General features: G+C 42.1%; 1 protein-coding gene across 4 annotated transcripts in view; it reads right to left on the bottom strand.

Moving 5' to 3' along the window:
• Nucleotides 1–9,755, bottom strand: part of thrap3a (thyroid hormone receptor associated protein 3a) — a 30,674-nt gene extending 20,919 nt beyond the window's left edge. For 2 of the 4 annotated variants that reach the window (XM_061821007.1, XM_061821010.1), the window contains exon 1: nt 2,183–2,301. The gene's annotated coding sequence lies outside the window, so the exon portion shown is untranslated. Of the gene's footprint in view, nt 1–2,182; nt 2,302–9,640 lie in introns of those variants that run through there. The other 2 variants (XM_061821009.1, XM_061821008.1) reach the window with 2 other exon arrangements.
• Nucleotides 9,756–19,278: the final 9,523 nt, after the last annotated feature.

Here is a 19,278-nt window from a genome sequence, read left to right as displayed (position 1 = left end):
TAAGTCGGTTCTTACAGCTGACAAGCCATTATTTACTGTCAATTTACCATTCGTGCTCCAAATACATCCAACGTTGCTGAATTGGAATAATTTTGGAAGGGAGAGGGGTACAAAATGTTTCTAGAGATGTATAAGACTTGTCGCTAGTTCTCGAAAATGCTTGCTTTCAATTGTTCCCACTGAGAGTGGCCCAAGTTATAGGGATTGGGGGCTATTACTTTTCCTTATTTTTTGAGTCATACGTTATAGTAGAAATATGGCAGGGAAACAAGAGTGATTAGTCGACCCTTTGAATTCTTGCCGCTTCAGAAATTTGGCGGTCCCGACTCCCCTGTGAGTTACGACTGGATTTGCCAATCACCGCTTTATCATTTTTGAAATAGCTTTCAGAGTCCCCAGATGTTGCAAAAATGGCTTCTTCTTCTAGATTCTCTTTGATGGACAGTGACCGCTCTAAAGATGCGTTCCACAGAACTGTAACATAACAACAAAATGTAAATGGACAGTGTGAGAAGCGCAATCATAAGGTTTAACTTTACGTGTCGGCCGATTTAATATTCGTCTTGAACAATCTGAGTTGTAAAGTAGTGTCGTGTTAGTGTTGCCTCTGCCAATCAGCTCAGTTTTATACAATCTACATGCAGGTTTTACCGCATGTAGACTACATTGTTTGATTGACTGCAACACGACACCGTACTATGATGACAACACATTGATATACCACAGGACTGCATGTGTATGTAAATACAGACCCACCTTATCACTACACATTTGTGTGTTTGTGAGTGTGTATGGGTGCGTGTGCGTTCTAATGGGAAGTTGGTGTTTATCAAAGCAGATCAAACTGAATCCTGCAGGAACGGACTTTTACATGAGTTGACCCCAAAAATAGATTTACATAGGTCCACGAAGCCAGGAGCATTTAAATAAAAATACAATCTCTGACTATATTTGACCATGTTACTACTCTGTAGCTGCAGTGGGTAAAACCTGTATTCAGAGCACTTTAAAAAAAAAAAAACCCTAAAACACTCCAGTGAGAAAAATTGTATATCCATGCATCCATTTTCCGAGTCCCTTATCCTCACAAAGGTCGCAGGAGTGCTGGAGCCTATGCCAGCTGTTATTGGGCAGGAGGCAGGGTCAACCCTCAACCGGTTGCCATCCAATCGCAAGGCACATGGAGACAAACAATAGTCGCATTCACAACCACACCTAAGGGGAATTTAGAACCTCCAATTAAAGCATGTGTTTGGGATGTGGGAGGAAACCGGAGTGCCCAGAGAAAACCAACACAGGCACGGGGAGAACATGCAAACTCCATACAGGCAAGGCCGGGATTTGAACCCCGGTCCTCAGAACCGTGAGGCCAACGCTCCAACCAGTTGAGAAACCATGCTGCTAAAAGTATAAAAGAGAAAATTGCATGTTTTACAATATTCATTACATACATACATTACTCACTCATATATACAAACATGCATACATATCCACACACGCTCGTTTTTTGGGCTTCCATTATTCAGGGGATAGTGACTGCAAAAAAAATATCTATATACCACCAAAAAGCGTTCTGGGGGTAGTCAATTTTGGCCCCCACCCCCAGAACTGCCACTGCAACTGAGTAGCTGGTATAGGTCAAACGACACTCATGATTTATGACTACAAGCCTGCTTGTGTCAAAATAATTCACAGCTGTGAAACGTCTATTTGAAGTGAAGTCGTTTGAATGCATCACAACTGCTCAGCTGTCTGCTTCCCTTTGCAGACTTCTGTCCAAGCAGAAGAACTTTCAGCTTGCTCTCGGGGTCTCTCCCGTGTCTCCTTGTTAACGCGCAGATTGTGTCTTCGTGTCATGCACACACACGCACACACGCACACACACACACACACACACACACAAAGAGAGGGTGTGTGTGTGTACGTCTCTTCAAGGAAATTTATAAGGGTACTTGAAAAATCTTCCAAGATTTAAAAAAAAAAAAAAAAGGTTCTTCCTGCTCATTTTGGTTCTTTGTACCTTTGGGTTATTTTGTCACTTTGAGACATTTAAAATGTCGGAAAATTAATAAAAACGATCTTTTTAGCCCGATCAGGTGAAAAATTATCAACCCCGATTTTTTAAATGTATTTAGCTATTTATATATTTTTTTGCGAAAAGGAGGACAAAGAAGGGACCTACCGGTCAGCTTTTTAATGTTTGTTCGGTGTTGTCCTGGCTTCCTCACATTAACGCAGCAGATGAAAGCGTCAAAAGTCGCCCTGCTGTAATGTTAGCCCGTGGTGATCTGCAAGCGCAACTGGCTCACTTCTGGCTGCGAGCGTGTGTAAGTGCGACCGAAAAGGGGGCGTGGCCTCTGCTCTCCCTTTTCCTTTTTTGTCACAACACAATTATGCAATACAGTATACAATTCTATTCATTATCGTCTCGCATTACTACTTTTCTTGCTAATATCTTACACTTAATATTTTTTTATACGTTTGCAACCTAGAAGGAGCTGTTTTCAATGTCATTGTACATCTGTATGCTGACAATAAAAGACACTGTTAATTATGTGGCATTTTACAACCGATTCTGGAGTCAAAGGGGAAGTTTTTTTTTTATAATGCCGATACATAAAAACACCGTTTTAAATGTATATGTGAAATGTAAAACTATATCTTCTTTTCCTTTTGGCATGTCGTGTTAGGGGTCGCCACAGCGTGTCATCTTTTTCCATCTAAGCCCATCTCGTGCATCTTCCTCTCTAACACCCACCACCCTCATGTCTTCCATCACCACATCCATCAACCTTTTCTTTGGTCTTTCGCTCTTTTGCCTGGCAGCTCCATCCTCAGCACCCTTCTTCCAATATACTCACTCTTTTCCCTCTGGACGTGTCCAAACTCATGTCTGCTCTCTCGAATCTTGTCTCCAAAACATCCAGCTTTGGCTGTCCCTCTAATGAGCTCATTTCTAATCCTATCCAACCTGCTCACTCCGAGCGAGAACCTCAACATCATCATTTCTGACACCTCCAGTTCTACTTCCTGTTGTCTCTACTGTGCCACCATCTCTAATCTGGACATCATGGCCAGCCCCATCACTGTTTTATAAATTTTGTCTTTCATCCTAGCAGAGACTCTTCTGTCACATAACACACCAGACACCTCTGTTCCAACCTGCTTGGAACCGTTTCTTCACTTCCTTACCACACTCACCATTGCTCTTGATTGTTGACCCCAAGAATTTTAAGTCGTCCACCCTCGCTATCTCTTCTCCCTGGAGGCTCGCTCTTCACCCTCACCCCTCTGATTCACACACACATATATTGTGTTTTACTTTGGCTAATCTTAATTCCTCTCCCTTCCAGTGCGTGCCTCCATCTTTCTAATTGTTCCTCCACTTACTCCCTGCATTCACTTCAGATCACAATATCATTTGAGAACATCATGGTCCAAGGGGATTCCAGTCTAACCTCATCTGTCAGCCTATCCATTACCACAGCAAACGCGAGGGGGCTCAGAGCTGATTCCTGATGCAGTCCCACCTCCACCTTAAATTCTTCTGTCACACCTACGGCACATCTCACCGGTATTCTACTGCCTTCATACATGCCCTGTACTATTCTAACATATTTCTCCGTTACACCAGACTTGCGCATGCAGTACCACAGTCCTCTCTTGGTACTCTGTCATAGACTTTCTCTCGGTCTACAAAGACACAATGTAGCTCCTTCTGACCTTCGCTGTACTTTTCCACGAGCATCCTCAAGACAAGTAATGCGCTCTGGTACTTTTTCTAGGCATGAAACCATATTGTTCCTCGCAGATACTTACTTCTGACCTGAGTCTACCCTGCACTACTCTTTCGCATAACTTCATTGCTCTGCAAGTCCCTTTTTTTTCTTAAAAATGGGAACTAGCACACTTTTTCTTCATTCTTCAGGCATCTTCTCGCCCGCTAGTATTCTGTTGAATAAGTTGGTCAATAACTCCACAGCCACCTCTCCAAATTGCTTCCATACTTCCACTGGTATGTCATCAGGACCAACTGCCTTTCCATTTTTCATCCAGTGAAAAGAACACCAAAGTACTGTATTTTACCAATGAGACGGTGTCTGATGTTTTTTTTTTAAATCTTGGAGATCACTGGTGAGCGCCCAACTGTGAAATCTGTCATTATACACACAGCAGTAATCAGAGGTACTGAAGTAAGATTTCATTGATCGAACAAAAGTGTTTGGATTTTGAGTGAACCTCTCACGTTTGTAGGGATTAGAGAGGAAGGTTTCAGTAGGCTTAGTCAATTAAATAAGTGGCTCAAAGACATTTGTACTACACTATTTGTGAGTTTCATTGACAATTCCTGTTTTCATTCCTTTTTTTAGGTTATGTTATTGGCTGCCTCCAGTTCTACTTCCTGTTCTCTCTTCAGTGCCAGTGTCTCTAATCTGGACATAATGGCCAGCAGCCCCATCACTGTTTTATAAATTTTGTCCTTCATCCTAGCAGAGAATCTTCTGTCACATAACACACCAGACACATCTGTTCCAACCTGCTTGGACCCGTTTCTTCACTTCCTTACCACACTCCCCATTGCTCTGCATTTTTGACCCCAAATATTTGAAGTCGTCCACCCTCGTTATCTCTTCTCCCTGGAGAATCACTCTTCCCCCTCCACTCCTCTGATTCACACTAATATATTCTGTTTTACTTTGGCTAATCTACATTCCTCTCCTTTCCAGTGCATGTCTCCTTCTTTCTAATTGTTCCTCCACCTGCTCCATGCTTTCACTGCATATGAAGATAGACCGTGAAGAAAATAAGTATTTGAACATGCTCTATTGCATGTTCTCCCACTTGGAAATCATGGAGGGGTCTGAAATTTTCATCGTAGGTGCATGGCCACTGTGAGGGAGATAATCTAAAAAGAAAAATCCAGAAATCACAATGTATGATTTTTTTTTAACAATTTATTTGTGTGATACAGCTGCAAATAAGCATTTGAACACCTGACAAAACCAATGTTAATATTTGGTACAGTAGCCTTTGTTTGCAATTACAGAGGTCAAACGTTTCCTGTAGTTGTTCACCAGGTTTGCACACACTGCAAGAGGGATTTTGGCCTACTCCTCCACACAAATCTTCTCAAGATCAGACGGGTTTCTGGGCTGTCGCTGAGTTTCAACTCCCTCCAAAAATATTTGCTGTTGGGTTTAGGTCTGGAAACTGGCTAGGCCACGCCAGAACCTTGATGTGCTTCTTACGGAGCTACTTGTTGGTTTTCCTGGCTGTTTGCTTCTCGTTATTGTCATGTTGAAAGACCCAGCCACGACCCATCCTCAATGCTCTGACTGAGGGAAAGAGGTTGTTCCCCAAAATCTCACAATACATGGCCGGGGTCATCCTCTCCTTAATACAGTGCAGTCGTCCTGTCCCATGTGCAGAAAAACACCCCCAAAGCATGATCCTACCACCCCCATGCTTCACAGTAAGGGATGGTTTTCTTGAGATGGAACTCATCATTTGTCTTCCGCCAAACACGGTTAGTGGAATTATGACCAAAAATTTCCATTTTGGTCTCATCTGACCACAAAACCTTCTCCCATGACTCCTCTGTATCATCCAAATGGTCATTAGCAAATTCAAGACAGACCTTGACATGTGCTGGTTTAAGCAGGGGAACCTTCCGTCCCATGCATGATTTCAAACCATGACATCTTAGTCCTTGCCCTAACTAAGGCTCCAATTTCATATTCCAATGATTTCTAGATTCTGAGAGGTGAATGCGGGTGGGATGAGGCATTTCGGATGAGAATTTTATCAAAGCAGCTGTCCAGTCGACTCAAGGATGACTTAGCGGCTAGAGAAGACCGCACTTCATGGGAGTAGCTAATTTCCCAAGCCATTAAAATTGACAATCGTCTTCATGGAAGGGATAAAGAGAGCCAGTCTTGCAGTCTAGCTCCATTTGCAGGCACAACCCCACTGCAAACTCACTGTCAAGCAGTCACCACACAACCCCTCACTGGACTTGAGGAGCCTATGCAACTGGATAAGACCCATCTGGACGTTCTGGAAATTCAGTGCGTCTTAGTCACAGGCTCTGTATATACTGGACATTTCATTGCCTCCTCCATCCCAAGCCTTTAGATGGCAAAAGCAACTATTGCCCCGATCAACTGTTCCCATCTCGAAAAACCTTGACCCCTCATTCCAGTTCATTGTTGAGATTGACACCTGCAGACACAGGAGCTGCAGCCGTCCTTTCCCAGTGGGACCACGAAGCCCAGAAATTACACCCTTGTTGCATCACCTGGCGCCACCCAAATGAAATTAAGATGTGTGAGATTGTGAGTTTCTGGAGTTCATTTGAGCTCTGGAGGAATTAAGGCACTGGTTGGAGAGGAACAGTATCAAGTATCTGATCCCCCGACCAGCTTGTTGAGTCTTGTTCATAAGCCAGTTCAATTTGAGTCCCTGCTTCAGCCCTGACTCTAGTATAGGTAAGCAGCCTCTCTTCCCTCTATTCACCCCACTCCAGCTCTGTTGATCCAGAACCCATCTTTCCTTCATCATGCTTTGCTGGGCTTGCTCCATGGGCAATCAAACAATGGTAAAGAAGGTTCAAAAGAGACCAACCAGACCCAAAGACTGGACCATTTCTTTATGCCCGGGTCTGTCCACTCTCAGGTGCTCCAGTGGGAGCACAGCTCTAAACTCACCTGTCATCCCGGAATCACCCAAACTCTCCAATTCCTACAATAGAACTTCTGGTGGCTCAGCTTGGTGAAAGACACTTAGAAATTCATCCTAGCCAGCTCTGTCTGTGCCCGGGGAGAAGCCTTATATATGCCCCCAGATGGCTTTCTGGGCCCCCTTACACATCCCGAGATGCCCCTGGCCCCACATTGCCTTGTACTTAATTAGCGGGCTACCCCCCTCATTCTTACTGTTATGGATAATTTCTGTCCGCTACATACACCTTCCCAAGTTACTTTCTGCTTTTGAGACCACCCACATTTTTCAAACCCCATGGAATTCCCATAGATATTGCCTCAAAGTGAGGTCCTGTCTGGATGGAGTTCTGTAGGTGCCTTGCTGTAGCAGTCAGTCTCTCTCGTGCAGTTCAATGACCAGATGGGCCAGGCAAATCAAAATTTGGAGTCTGCTCTTTGTTGTGTTGCTGCACGCAATCCCGCCTCCTTGAGTATCTCTCTCCTGTGGGTTGAATATCCCCACAACTCCCTCACCAGCTGTACCACATGTACAGTATGTCTCCCGTCGAAGCATGCAATGGTTTCCAACCCCCTTTGTTTAAGAAGCAGGCGCATGCTGTGGCAGTTCTTTCACTGAGGGAGCATCTGTGGCTGGTTCATCTTATTTGGAAGAACATCAGGGCACCTCTCAGTCGTTTGGCCAAAAAACAAGTGGTGGGCAGATCTTCATTGCTTCACGACACCGGACTACAGGCTGGGTCAAAGGGTGTGGTTTTCCTCACGTGACCTTCCTCTTCAAACTAGATCACTTAAACTCACTCCATGCTCCATTGGGCCTTTTCCCATCACCAAAATCATTAACTCCACATCAGTACAATTGAAACTTCCCCAGTCTCTCAAGAACCATCCCACGTTTCATGTTTCTCTGCTCATGGCTTTCTCAACAGTGTTCTTCAGCTTGACTTCAGAATGTACTTTGTGATTTCTGGAGCGCATTTATCAAAAATCGTATTTCAGGTTTATTTTTAAAGTGCAAGAACAACAAGGTCAGCTGCTTCATTGAATGCCTCTTTTACTATCTGGGCATTTTGGAAGAGTTGATTTTAATGATGTAGTGACAAACTCAGAACCACGCTTCAGTGGCTGCCTTTGATTTTGAAGTTGGCTGTGAGCAAAATGACTCCAGACAAGTAGGATTTTATTTCCTTTATGCTACTTCTTTTCAGCTTGCTTTTGGAAGCACGTCAGTGTCATAGGGTCTTGAGAAGTCCACAAATATTGCATATTTCTTTGATTTCATGACGGCACACTGGCAGAGGAGACCAACACACGAAGAAAAGGACATCTTGAAAAAAAATTCCTCTTCCCACTCTGTGTCAAAGTGATAGGTTTCTGCCTTCTTACTTGGTCCCCTAGGGTTAGGGTTAGGGTTAGGGTAGGGTTAACCCTAACCCTACCATTTTGAAATCTTTTCCTACGTTTATAGTCGATAAAATAAATTGGAGGCTAAAAAGGCAACTCACTAGCTCGCTAGTGTCAGAAAAAGTCAGAAGTCTGAGTGGATGCCTCGAACATCAAACAAGTGACCAATTTCATCATGGGGCCAGATGATAGGATGACAGCTAAAAACAATAATAAATAATAATAATAAATGTATAGGTCAACTATTTTTCTAATGGCACACTCGATCAACCTACGGGGCATCCCTTCTTTCACCAGATATATTTTCATTGCTTAGAAATGTAGGAATAGCTTTTGGTGTGGTCAACACAAACTGGCGTTGGATTCATTCTAAAGACTGTGGAGATGATTGTGGACTTCAGGAGGCAACCTTTACCACAGCTGCCCATGACACTGTACAACTGTCTTGTGGCAACTGTCAAGACCTTCAAGTTCTTGGGAATTACAGTCTCAAATGACCTGAGGTGGGAGAGGAACTTGAACTCCATCCTCAAAACAGCCCAGCAAAGACTATATTTCTTACGGCTTCTGAGGAAGCACGGTCTGTCACGTGAGCTGCTGAGTCAGTTCTACAGAGCGGTCGTCCAATCAGTAATGTGTACCTCCATCACAGTCTGGTTTGCGGCTGCTACAAAAAAGGACAAACTCAGACTGCAACGGACAATCAAAACGGCTCAATGGATTATCGGCACCACTCTACCCACTAGTGAGGATTTAGAAGCAACACGAACTAGGTCCAGCGCAGGTAGGTTTCTTTGGGGTTCTCCACATCCTGGTCACCAGCTCTTCCAGCTCGTCAGGAAAGCGATACAGATCAATGAAAGTCAAAAGTAGCAGGCATTCCAACAGTTTTTTCCCTCTCGCAATTAAGTCATTGAATTTTGGATCAGCGGACCTAGTGTTTTTCTGCCTTGTGCCATGTACTGACACTCACTCACATCCTGCTGGTCCAATCACTATTAATAATACAGTATATGTAAAATTAAATATTTTGTAGACCACACAATTTGTCACTTTTAACTGCTCCCTTTGCACAATGGACATTGTTAACACACTTATTTGTATAGATTTTACATGTTGCACGTCTTGTAAGGAATAGTCCCTATGAAGAGGAATGTCTCTTGTTCTTTGTTCTTGTTGCTATGTCGTTCCTTGTTCTGTATGTCATACCAGGGTATCACCGACTGCTGGAGAAAAATTCCTTGTGTGTTTTTACACACTTGGCCATTAAATCTGATTCTGATCCTATATATTTATAGGCATAGGAAACATACTATTGTAGTGGTATTTGATTGACAGTTTACACTTGAGCGGGCTTGGTTTAAGCGCATTTAGCAGACATGCTTAAAATGTTTGAGAGCAGAGGTTAATGGCTTAATGTTTTCACAATTTTAAAGCCTCATTAAAAAACTGATTTCACTGAATTTGTGATGGCTCATTACATCAACACATGGTGGTAATTAAGAGCTTTACTTAACCTGGTCTGGTCTGTGGCACGAACACCCACAGGACAGCCAATCAGCGCCAAGGAGGACATGTAAATTCCATCCCCTAAGAAAAGTCTCTCAGTGGGATGCCAACAGTGTTTTTGCTGTGCGCTGGAAGCAAAAAGTAACAACTCCTGGATCCCAGATGAAAGCAGGCTTGCTAATTGATTGCAGTTGTGCGATATTAGTGACAACGAAGTCACTGGTAACAGGGCTTCCATTCAACTTGCTCAATACAGTATTGTATTGAACTGTACTACATGTAAAATTACGCAGTATGTCAAATAAAAATGTGATAAATATGAATATGACAAATTACCTGATGCAGAAATGTGTATAATGTTTTTGCAAAAAGTGAAAATGTACAAAAAGGTTCCAAAGTAGAAGATCACAAAGAATTTTTAAAAATACATAATACTAAATATATTGTACATTAATATGAGCAAAATGAATTGAAATAAATCCTGGAATGTATACACACACATCCATCATTTTCTGAGCCGCTTATCTTCACGAGGGTCGCGGGAGTTCCAGAGCCTATCCCAGCTATCATCAGGCAGGAGGTGGAGTACACCTTGAACTGGTTCCCAGCTAATTGCAGGGTACATAGAGACAAATGAGCATTCACACTCGCAATCACAACATACAGTACATGCATATTTAGTATGACATTATAGGGTACACAGTAAAAATAAATGTATACAGCATATACTGGAGAATGAAAACATGGCGGCACAGTGGCCCAGCTATTGAGTGTTGGCCTTAGAGTTCTGAGGATTGGGGTTCAAATCCTGGCCCCGCTTCTTTTAATTTTGCATGTTCTCCCCGTGCCTGCGTGCTTTTCTCCGGCCACTCCGGTTTCCTCCCACATCCCAAAAAACATGCATTATTTAGAAACTCTTAATTGCCCCAACGTGTGAATATGAGTGTGAGTGGTTGTTTGTTTCTGTGCCCTGTGATTGGCTGGCATCCAGTTTAGGGTGTACCCTGCCTCCTATTGGATGACAGCTGGGATTGGCTCCAGCACTCCTGTGACCCTCCTGAGGATAAGCGGTTCAGAAAATGGATGGATGGAAAGTACATCTAAGGCATTTAATTAAAATGTTTAAAAAAATGTCATGTCATTATCCAAGCCGCTTATCCTCACAAAGGTTGTGGGAAAGCTGGAGCCTATCCCAGCTTGCTTCGGACGAAAAGCGGAATACACCCTGAACTGGTCGCCAGTCAGTCGCAGGGCAGATATCAACACCATCACTGAGCGGGAATCGATCCCACACTGCCCGCACCAAAGCGAGACCTGTGTACCACTACACCATCAGTGACTCCCTAAGTTAAAAAAAAATAAATAAACAATAATAATAATAATAATAATATAATAATAATAATAATAATAATAATAATAATAATATAATAATAATAATAAAGTAATGACTTTATTTGCTTTTCATTTAGCCTGTGTATGTTCATGAAATCTGAAATGAGAGTCCTTCAAATCTTGTAACATTTCACCACATCTTTACTTTTCAGGTGTGTTTTCGTTTGCGATGGCACCACAGAAAAGGGCAACACAGTAGATTTTGTGATGTGTACATCTTGCATTCGAAAGGTTCTGTTTCTTCACCCATGTTGCGTTCACTGATGACACTAACCTGTTCATCAGTGGCAACTGTGAGAGTAAATGCTTATTTGTCTACAGGTGATCTGCGACTGACTGCTGAGCAGTCGATAGTGTGTCCCACCTTGCCTCCAAAATCAGATTGGATAGGGTCCAACTCCCCGAACCCTATTCCGGACAAGTGCTAGATAAAAATGCATAAATGGTTGTAATTTTCCCCTTACTGTACAACTTATAGCTGTAGGCCTCTATCAAAGGATTTTCTAAATTGCCATGAAAACATTTCAACATGGAAGCATTCATCATTAAACCGTTGCCATATTGTTGCTGACAAGGGATTTGCTGTGCCCACGTGCATTCTTTCATCCGGACATGTTTTATAAAGTGCATCTGCTTTATGGTTGACAGCATTGTCATAGAAACAGCAGGTGAAATGTCATCATCAAGGCCGTCGACTTCTTATTTTGTCGTCGTCTTTGCTCATTGGAGTCTGTACTGAACATGCGGTGCAAGGCTTTGAGTTCACGTGCACTTCCCCTGGAATTTTTTTCATATTGTTAATGTTATTTCTGAAGCATGCGGTGGCCAACATGATGCCGTGATTACAGCAACAAAAGCCTTTCACTTCTTATCGGGGATAATGTAATTCAAGGGGTTATGGATTTAGGACCACGTCGACATGTAACTCTTTGAGGTTCTGAATGGAGAACAAAGAACTAGTTCCCTCCTGTTGTTTAATTTGAAGTAACCACTTGTTTCATTTTTACATTACTTTAATCAGGTGTCACAGTGACAAAACTCGTTAGAGAGTTGGCCTCACAGGTCTGAGGACTGAGGGTTAGTTTGCATGTTCTCCCCGTGCCTCTGTGAGTTTTCTCTGAAAAACTCCAGTTTCCTCCCACATCCCAAATACATGCAGACTCTAAATTGCCCCTAGGTGTGATTGTGAGTGCGACTGTTATCTGTCTTCATGTACCCTGCGATTGAGTGGCAACCAGTTCTGGCACGCCTGTGACCGTAGTGAGGATAAGCGGTACAGAAAATGGATGGACCAATGTCTTCTTGGTCGGGATAGAGAGAGAGAGAGAGAGAGAGAGAGAGAGAGAGAGAGAGAGAGAGAGAGAGAGAGAGAAAAGAGGGTTTATGAGGCCATGAACTGAAAGGAAATTTTCTGACAATTAACATAATCCATCCCACCCCCATCCCATGCTTTTACACTTGAGACTGTGTGAATCCTGGTGTGCACATGTCTGGAAACAGTGTGTCCCAGGCCTGGAACAATGAGTCCCTGCAACTTATCATCACGGGATACAGATACAGTAGTCTTTTGATATACCACAGTTCTTGCTTCTCGGTCCTGCTATAGTGCAGATTTTTGTTGCAGTTCTTAATGTATGTTTTATACTACTTGTAGAATATTTTTGCTGTCCCTTACTCTTGCTCAATTTCAAAATATTTTGTTTAAGTGTTTGTACATTTTTAGGTTTATAGGCCTTTAAAAAAAAATTGTGCCGTAATTGGAACAAAAACATGGCAAGGGTATTTTTAAATAGGGTATTTATATTTATAATTATATCAAATTAATATAATATAAATAACTATTTAATAAAAAGATAACCATCTGATGAAGAAATGACTTGGTTATTTATACTTTTGAACAAATGGGCTTTCAAGACATTATTGAGCTGGGGAAATAGTTTTTAGTTTATAACAATGTTGAAAAAGTTGTGTGGTAAATATTATTATGTACTGCACAGTAGGAGAATATAAAAATGCTTATGTACAATAAATGATGCCGTCAAATTATTTTTAACAGTTTTGAAAAGCAGGAAAATTTTGGCCCAAATGTGTTTGTCAAGAGTGAACTGAAGTACAATACTTGAGTTAATGTTGGGGTGAAAGGTCCAGTTCAACTGGGTTTGCCTTTGAATAAAACTCAACTTACTCCCGCTCAGTAGAGTGAGAGGGAAATAGAAGATAACCAAACAATTACAAACCATATGGTAGACATTTTTACAGCACACAAATGAAAAATTTGATTTTCCTTTATGTGTCACACTTGCGCGCATCTATGTAGCCAACCCCATTCTACCAGGGGTTTGCTGATTTGGTGAGCGGAGGTCTTACCACAACAATACCAATTTGTCAAGTTCTTCTCTGCCTCTGATTGGCTACTGGGTGGCCCTAAGACAGACTCCAACAGTTAGTGGATAATGAGTCACTGTGGCATTCCTCTGTGTGTGTGTGTCTTTATATATACCGGACGTGTGATTATTTAACACTTACGCGTTATGCTGTAGTTATTATGTACTGTAAATTAGACATCAAGATAATAAGCAACTTTAGAGGAAGGTCAAGAGCATTTTGGTATTTCAAATAATATCCAGTAATCCCTTTTACAACAGCTAAAGGGCAACAAATAAACTATAATTTACACAAGTGCATGTTTCTGTCATTTGTACATGGATTATTTAAAATTGAATTGGGAGACAGAAAATATCACTTTATGTACAAATTTGGATTAGGTCGTCGTCGTAGCAAACCGAACTCCACTCAAATCAGACGACACCCTGTAGACAGGGGTCTCAAAATCAGTTAAGATTGGGGCCGCTGGAGGCAGAGTTTGGCTGAGGCTGGGCTGCAGCCTCGGGCCAGATACACACGCATGCGATTTAAATTAGAAAAACAAAATCTCAAAAGTCTTTTATTTTTCAACACAAAATAAGACACTAAGGACGCTAGTGTGAATAAGTTGTATAAAACTCTCCATGGCAATGCTGCAGTAGCTTTCACTGATTGAAAAATGTCTCTCTGCTTACATCAAGCCCGGTTGATGTCACCCACTCCCCAGTAGCCATATAGCCCGCTGTGATTGGTAGGTTCATCAGCTTCGTACGCAAAACTGTAAAAGTGCCATTCATATGAAACTCGAGGGTTGCACTAATAAACTTTCAAATTAAGGTGGGGGCCACAAACTATCATCTCGCAGCCCGCAAATGGCCCGACGGCTGCCAGTTTGAGACCTCTGCTGCAGAAGCAAAGGATCATCAACAGCCTGCTAAGCTATAAATATAACTCAAAGTTTTGCCTTTGTTCGCCTCATTTATTGCCTCCAATGAGTACAAGTTGGATCAAAAAGGGATGGATAGATGCCACGTTTATTATGAGAAATCACAACAAAGCAAGAAACTTGACTTACTGAGTGAGAGACCACCGTGCTAGACGTTTAATTAGTCGTTACGGATTGTGTTTACGCAGGAGGAAAATAAGCTACGCTGCATTTGTAATCTGTGCCTTTCAAGGCCCACGAATAATTGCACTCATTCTGTCTAGACTCGGGGCTAATGTTTTGTAAAGGACAAAAGAACGTTCGATGTGCGTGTGTGCGCTGGAAATACGGCCGCGGGCAGCTTGTGCCACATCCTGCTATCCTCGCACCATCCACGTTTACAGAGCCATTCAAAACAGACAAACAACCCCACACAATTCAAAAATCAGATTCTTATGCAAATCAGACTCCTTACTCTGCCCTGAACATGATAGGTGGTAGAAAATAGATGGAGTTTATGGTTAAATTCCTGCAGATCTTTCCTCATTCCTTCATTAAAGGTATGTTTTTGAGAACAGTATCGTTTCTTCACCCCTACTTATTGGCTGTGTGACCATTTTTGATATTTATCCCCAATAAAAATGTTCGTCTGCCTTGAAATTTGATGACCTTATCTAAAATGACCCAAAATACTAAAAAAAATGTGTCATTTAAGTTAGCCTTTATTAGTCTCACAATTGGGCAATTTTAATTTTGTATAGCCTACTTGTAATTGTTTTGTACAGTTCCCATAAAGTCTGTGCATGCTGAGGCTGTTCAGGGCCAATTTTGACCCTTTTAGATTCGCATGTGCTGAATCAAGGAAAGTTGTGGTAATGGTGGGAATCTCGAAACTGTGTGTATTTTTATGGGACGGCGGTTAACAGTGTTCAGGGAGGAGTTTGAAACGTTCAGTTTTCATTATCTTGAGCAACAATCATTTCAAATGGAATTTTACTAAAAGCAAATTTCCTCATCAAATTTGTCAACACTGTCAAATGTGGAATTGCGTGCGGAACCTTGACTCCATCCAGCATTGACAATTAAACTTTGAACCCCTTCCCATTCATCTGAATGGACCGTTAACCTGTTTGTCGTCTGGAGTGCGGCGCCACCACGCTGGGCTATTTTCAGCAAGTCCCCTCAACTCTCTCTCTCTCTCTCTTGTCTGCATAAACGAGTTCACAACACTACATACCAAATACTTTGTATCCTTGCCACCTGTTAGAGGTGTCCATCTCCTCGCTAACGGGCCTTCAGCATTGCACCTCGTAATACAATTCCCATGAGGGACATTAAAATCTTTGGAGCAATAGTGGGAAGTTAAATACTTATGAATGTAGCATCTTCAATTATACATTACTTGAGTATTTATTTTTTCAGAAACGTTTTACTTTTATACCCTACATTTGAACACAAATGTCTGTACTTTTTATAATGTACTCTTATTGCTACCACAGTTGTTAGATTAGATTAGATTGTTAGTTGTTAGAATAAAAGAATGTTGTCTAATCGTGACTTGCACAGCGTCTTTAGAGACCAGAAACAAACTAGCTGTGTGGTATGTCCTTCTCTTTTGTGTAAAAGTACCTCTGTTGTGGAGCATCTGGTTGTTGTTATCGCTTGTAAATATACAAACGTTTCTTACTGGCTAAACCATGAATCATCATTTAAACTAAAGAAAAGAGTGGACTGTTTGAAAAAAAAAAAAAAGGTGCTGTAATTGTTGGTGGTGGTCTTTGTGTTTAACGGGTCAAAATAACTTAAACCTTTCTTGTAATTTAAGAAACAAAACCTTCCTTTTAGTTCAGAATATGCAACTGTTTTGTCTAGCGGTGTACGCATTCGATTTTGAACATCTTGATTGATATTTAGAATGTTAAAGACCTCATACGACTAATAATATCGTCTGTTGGTGTCATCCAAATGACGGCCAGTACACCACATATACAGTATAATAATTCTATCCACAATTGCGAGGCTCCTCCCCGAAACCAGATGTCTGATGTTGTAAAAAGACTGAACTGTGAGGTGTGCCATTGCGCAACAGAGCATCAAGACTGCTGGAAAATTTGAAAAACCAAGTCCGAGTGTCTGGTCGCTTCCCAGTTGGCTGAGTCCATTTGACATTACAATCACTGAGCTGTAGCTCGACCGAACTCACTGTCGATAACAGGTTTATCAAATACGATAATAGGTCGGTCTGAACTACTTTCTGAGCAAATCGATGAGGGAAAAACACAGACCCCATCATACAAAATCACTCGGGCAAATCTTTCAAAGACATCAGAGAATCCACCCTTTGTTGGCTGATTAGAAAGACTTTGGCGTGCTCAATTTTTTTGATACCAGTCTGAATTTTTTCAATATTTTAACCAATACCTATCTTTAGTCTCATCACACCACAGATTTAACGATTAGTTGTTGACTCCTCAGAGAATATATACTCTTGTGTTTGGTAGTGAAACAACCAACCATATGGCAGGAGTGACCAACATGCATCTCACAATGTCACTCACAGTTCTCACATAAAAGTAACCTTTGTCATAATTTCATAGTAATTTGCCAAATTGGGAGACTTTCAGGCACAGTTGTGGCAAGCCCAAGTACTGAAGCTGAACTGGGCTACCAGTTGACCTTAAAATCATTAAAATCACCTGACACCTGTCAAAATACAAGATGGATGTCTTCCTGGTCCTATGTTGTCAGCACAGTGGGCCCAGCAGGGGTTTAAAGAGATGAGCACACGTGCAAAGACAGCTGCCCCGCAGTCTAAGAGTGGCTCTTTGACCACACGCCCCACACGGCCCTTGGCTAGAGTCTATTCTCACCTTCTCCATATTTCTGCAGGGATCTTGGATGGCACCTTCACCAATTAAAACTCACACATCAGGAAGAAAAACCCGGGAAACCTAAGATAGATCCCGGCTGAGCTGTTATTATGAGCAAAAGCCCGCTTTGATTAGTGGGCAAACGAGCAGTTAAAAGTAGAGCGAAGCTTTACGAGGGTGCAATTCCTTGAAGCCAAATAGTAAGCACGCTCTGTCCCAAACAGGCTTTTGGCATGTAAAGTATCATTTAGATCTTTGCCACATATGTTCACGAAGGCCTGTCCTCATGATGAATCCACTTTGCCAGTTTACACTTAAGGAAATAGCATCAATGACGAGTTTTTATTGAAGGAGATGGGTGTGAAGGTGAGTCACCGTTGTCAGGCGTAGTTGACTTTAACCTATCCACTAGCCATACCATGAACTGCCCAGCTAGGGTTATGTAGAGTTTCACTTGTTTCAAAATAAATAAGGATACTTACGACAAAAAGAGAATTATAGCAATCACACTAAAAACAAAAAAGAAAGGAGGGTGGAAAGGATATGAGAGGCGCTGTTTCCCCCATGCGTCCCACAGGGATCAGTATCTGGACACCTTTTAGGAGTGACTAAAAAGAAAAAAGAAAAAAAAAACTGTATTTTACGTCACAAGTTAATGTGATCCAATCAAAGAAAGACACCCAACAATACAACACTTTACAATATCATACTCTGATTGGATTTGTTTCCAATAATTGATTTTTTCCATTTTGAATGCTCAATTGAAAGGGGGTATGTCTCTTACTGGAACAGAGAGACTGGTGGATTGCACTCATGCTAACTGGCTAAAGCTAACACTAAAGTCTATATTAACTTAACCACCTACTCATTGCACACCTTACCTTTGTGATGGAAACTGTAACTGCAAATTATGAATGCAAAGTTAGATAATAATTCTTCAGCGAATCTGTGAGTCTGTTCTGTACAATCTCTGTCACCCATGATTGCTGCAGTTAGTTTGCCGCCCCAAATACCAAATCCTTGCCAGAATGTTCCCCACAAAGGAGAAATACAGCGATCCCTCAAGCTTTTCCCTCAGCAATTCTTTCTTCACTGGCCTCTTCTTTCAACTAAGTTTGGCTCCTAAGTCCCCTGCTCATGAGTCTCTGCCAACAGTCCTCAACTAAATCAAGAATCACTGTGATCAAGCGTGTCAATCTCATAAGACAAGAACAGGGGTGGTCAGTCCGATGGCATTAAGTGGAATGACTTTTTACCAAATGTCTCCTGAGTGAAGTTTCTGCTGAATGAGGACGTTGGAGACTTGTAAAATTGAGTGGATGAATTCAAACTGCAAGGCCTAATGTGGGACTCAGAGCCCACTAGAGCAAATGGCCACGCTTGCGTCGTTGCCATTTTTCTCTTTACGGGGTCGGATTCACGACGGCATCTTCCAGGGGCCGGGTGGCAGGCGCTGCTGGTGGGGAGCGGAACCACGCCACTCACAGGCTAATCAGTGACCCGCACTCAGCAGAGGTCAAGTAGGCCATGTGACAGCTTTAGTGGCATCTTCCCAAACAGCCCCTGTGCCGTGCAACCGGATCCCATTGGCCGCTGGCTGCTTGTGGCTTTGCAGCCGTTCAAGTTTGATATTCAATCAGGCTGTGAGGGGAAATAGAGCCTGGCTGTCTGAGCCTGCTTTGGGTTTAGTAGGTGGTTATGGCAATACTTAAATATATTTGGAACAATTAGTTTCAGGGTTAAAATGGGTTAAAATCAAAACCTTTATTAAAGGTCCAAGCAAATGGATATTTTAAAGGCGACCTTACCTTTTCAGGATACAAGCTTTTTATTGGCTTTTACTGGTATACAAATAGCTAGTAGGGTGTCTGCCTAGGCCTGTCCATCAAGTGTGAGCCCAGGCTCACAAAGCTGGAAATGTATTTTCACTGCTTCTGTGTATCTTGATTGAATGTAACAGGTCATCAAGGTCTGGCCGCAGAATAAATTTTTAAATCAGGTCAAAACCAATCGGCCACTCGTGAAAAGAAGTTGCTAAAATGTGCACATAGTTCAGTCGGGTTCAGCGGCAGCGATCGGTGTGTGACTGCCTTAA

The sequence above is a fragment of the Syngnathoides biaculeatus genome, chromosome 5, assembly GCF_019802595.1.
Source record: "Syngnathoides biaculeatus isolate LvHL_M chromosome 5, ASM1980259v1, whole genome shotgun sequence".
Classification (NCBI taxonomy): domain Eukaryota; kingdom Metazoa; phylum Chordata; class Actinopteri; order Syngnathiformes; family Syngnathidae; genus Syngnathoides; species Syngnathoides biaculeatus.
The sequence above is the reverse complement of the archived record's forward strand: the minus strand, read 5'-3'. Positions and strand labels throughout refer to the sequence as shown.